Source organism: Sinocyclocheilus anshuiensis, unplaced genomic scaffold (genome assembly GCF_001515605.1).
Source record: "Sinocyclocheilus anshuiensis isolate Anshui unplaced genomic scaffold, SAMN03320099.WGS_v1.1 scaffold445, whole genome shotgun sequence".
NCBI lineage: Eukaryota > Metazoa > Chordata > Actinopteri > Cypriniformes > Cyprinidae > Sinocyclocheilus > Sinocyclocheilus anshuiensis.
Genome location: NW_015540852.1, coordinates 226498 through 230366, shown reverse-complemented (window position 1 = coordinate 230366; position 3869 = coordinate 226498).

Here is a 3869-nt window from a genome sequence, read left to right as displayed (position 1 = left end):
GTTAGACCAGGGGTAGGCAAGTTCGGTCCTAGAGAGCCGCAGTCCTGCAGAGTTCAGCTCCAACCCTGAAAGAAAACTCACCTGCCTATAGCCTTAGTAATCCTGAAGACATTCATTAGCTTGTTCAGGTGTGTTTGATTAGGCTTGGAGCTGAACTCTGCGGGACTCTGAAGGACTGCGGCTCTCCCTGGGTTAGACCAACACAGGATTTAGTGCGCGTGCGCATTTAGAGTGGTTCTTTCACTGCATGATTCAGTCTATTAATATGCATTAAGAATGATCACATAATTCGAGATAAGGAGGCAACTGATTAACTATATGAAATGATTTAAATATATAAATTTCTGCCCCCATATGTTGCATTTTGTGATCATTCTAAATGCATTTTAATAAACTGAATCATGCAGTGAAAGAACGTGCACTGGTCTAACCTACTAGACTTCCTATTGCCTTATTAGCTAATTAACTTTAGATAACTTGGTAGCTCTCATGAGTCATGGATAAGATAATTAGCTGTAAATCGAGGCACAGGTAGCTTAGTATGTTGTTCATCACCACTCACCTCCACACCTAGACAAACACAACTGGAAAGGGAGGGAGGGCTTCACTTCTGCGGCTCTCTGCATGTCTGTGACGTTATGTGCAGCTGATCAATGTGTGCTACACTGCTGTGCTGCGGAGACACGGAGGGGAGAAAGGTATTGGAACTCAACAGTCTCAACATTTCCTGACCCAACCTGATATTTTGATTTTTTATTGACAATAACCATTCATTTGAAGCAAAAAGTCTACTGAACCTTTCGTGTCCTCGTCGATACGTGGGAAGCGGTCCTGACACGATGATCGTCGTCGCGGGCGATGTGCGGCGCACCGTCTCGATCAGGTTTGATTGAGATGATGATAGAGTCTTGCTTTCAGGCTGGGAGAGTCAGTAGCCAGAAAAAAAAACGGGATACAGGGCAGGGACAAACACACGACTCACAATAAACAAGACAAGTCACAAGAGGAAAATAAATAAATAAATGAAACTAGAGGCAAAAATCAACCCTGATGCAAAGAACTATGACTTAAGAAATAAAATAAAATAAAAAACTAGGAATAAATAGCAAACTTGCAAACAAAAAATAAAACAAAATAACAAAACTGGCAGGGAACTAGATAGAAAATCTTGAGTAGAAACAAATCCAAAAGAAACAAGACTGGGATACACAAAGGCAAAAGCTAACTAGAAGAGGACTAGACAAAAGGAGAAAAAAATAAATAACAAAGATATAACAGAACTAGAACAAGAGCAAAAACAAGAACAACGGTTAACTGCAGGCACAGGCAATCAGACAGGATCACACCAAACAACGAACCAGTAAAGACATGAGGGAAAAGGAGCACAATATAAAGACAGCATGTGCTGCCTGACTAAGCCCTTGGTTTCTGTTTTGTTTTTTGTTTTTTGTTTTTGAGCTGGTGGACTTCACTTAGTTTGCTCCTACTCATGAATGAACAAGGTCATAGTTTGGATTTGGTTTTGTGTCTATAAATAAATTCATCAATTAATTAAATGTCTTCATCTGAACACACCTTTGCTTTCGATCCTTACACACGACACGGACAATATTTTTTTTTATATAATGCTATTATATATTATAAACTTTGTAATAACTTTCATTAATAAATCATCAACACAGTGGTTCCCAAATTGGGGGCGCAGCAAGGCTGAGGGATAGTGTACAGTCAGCAGATTATTTTGCAAAAGAAACCTCTGCAGGGTGATAAAGACTACACTGCGTAATTTTCCCACTTATCATGTGGCCACTTGCCTGATAAGTACATAATTGAACGCAAAATATTAATTTGACATATTTTAATTACCTCAACATGACTCGCAGTACCCGCTTTAGCGCTCTGTAATCAGTTGTAGCGGTTGTGGTTGTATCAATAACAGATGGCGCGATTGAAGAATCAGAGTTGTATTGCAGGGAGCCATGTAGAAATATAAATGAACGATGCATAGTTCTGCTCTAAGCATGTAAGTTACAAGTTTGTGAAAATACTGCCAGTGCCTGGTACGTAAAGCAGATGATGAATATACTTAAGATTCACAAATACCAAAACATCGTGTCTACAACCAGATGCGAGTGGCGCGACGCGACACAGCAAATCCATGACAGTAAACCGATGCCCCGTTCTATTTCTGACAAACTCCAGCACTCTGACACAAAGGACAATTGGATTTGCAATGTTCACTTTGTCGCGTCCAGTGTGGTGAAAAGACAAGAAAATATGACTAGGCATATCTCGTCCTCAGATTCACCAGTACAAAGGTGGGTGATGAAGCTGAACAAGTTAAGATGGCAAGAAGGCTAGTTAAGTAGTACTATGTTAATCACAATATTTCAAATCATATATATATATATAATTTTGCAATCAAGGTCATGTCTGAGAGGGTGTATGTATATTTATAAAAGAATAATGAAAAAATAGTTTCCTCAAAAAAATAAAGCAGCACAACTGTTTTCAGCATTAAAATAATCAGAAATGTTTCTTGAGTAGCAAATCAGCATATTAGAATGATTTCTGAAAGATCATGTGACATTGAAGACTGCAGTAATGATGCTGAAAATTCAGCTTTGATCACAGGAATACAGTATATTTTAAAACATTCAAATAGATATTTTAAATCGACACATTTCACAATATTACAGTGTTTACTGTATTTTTAATAAATAAATGCAGCCTTGGTGAGAATAAGTGACTTTCTAAATAAAAAATGTAAAAAAGGCAGGTGTCACACTCAGGTGCACTCAAAACACTCATGAAGGTGATGAAGGTAAAATAATCTTTAATATCCACACAGAAGGTAAATCCACAAGAGGAAGGCTTAACACACGGGAAGACATAGACGAGATCCGACAAACACTAACTGAACAGACAGGAACTTAAATACACAGGCAAATTAAGATAATAAACTAAATACAGGTGAACAGAATGAACTAATCAGACACGAGGGAAAACTAGGTCAAAACAGGAAAACAAGAGGAAAGACATAAAACTTCAACAAACTTTATTATGGCGACTTCGCGCCATAATAAAAACAACAAAGGAGCGACAGAGGGGACTTAGGAGGAGGACAAAGGGATGGATTTGGGATGGTAACAGGGGATGGCGAAGAGTAGGCAGGAAGGCAGGCAGATGACCAGGGTGGCGATGATGGAGGGAGGAGCCACGGAGGAATCAGGAGGAACCATGGTGGATCAGACAGAGGGAGGAGCCAGGATGGAGACAGGAGGGACTTGGAGCAGGAGGAGCCAGGCGGGACCCAGACCGCAGCCAACATGATGGCCCACGGTGGAGCCGATGGAGGGAGGAGCCATTGTGGAGGAATGGCTGGCAACTCCAGGGGGCCGACTGACAGTGGCGAAGCAGGTGGGAGAGGAGCCCGGGGCGGAGACAGAGAGCCGACGAGCCAGGGTGACGGGGAGGATCCGGAGGGCCAAGGCGGAGCAGATGGCTCAGGCGACCGAGGTGTAGGCGGGGATCCGAAAGGCCACGGTGGAGCCGGAGCGACAGAGGACTAAGGTGGATCTGGAGGGAGGGAGGAGCCCAATGGAGCTGGTGGGATGGATTGACGAGGCGCAGCCGGAGGAGTGGAGTCCTGAGACAATGGCGGGTCGATGACTGACCAAGGCGGAGCCAGAGGGACGAGGGATCCCGGCAGAGCTGGTGGACTGCAGAGGCAGAGAGGAGGGAGCTAGGAGACATGGTGGAGCCGCTGGGTCGATGGGCCGAGGCGGAGTCTGGGACTCGGAGGTGAAGACAAGGGATCTTCCAGCCACAACGCTAATGGAGACTGGCAGACCCGCGGCAAACCCACG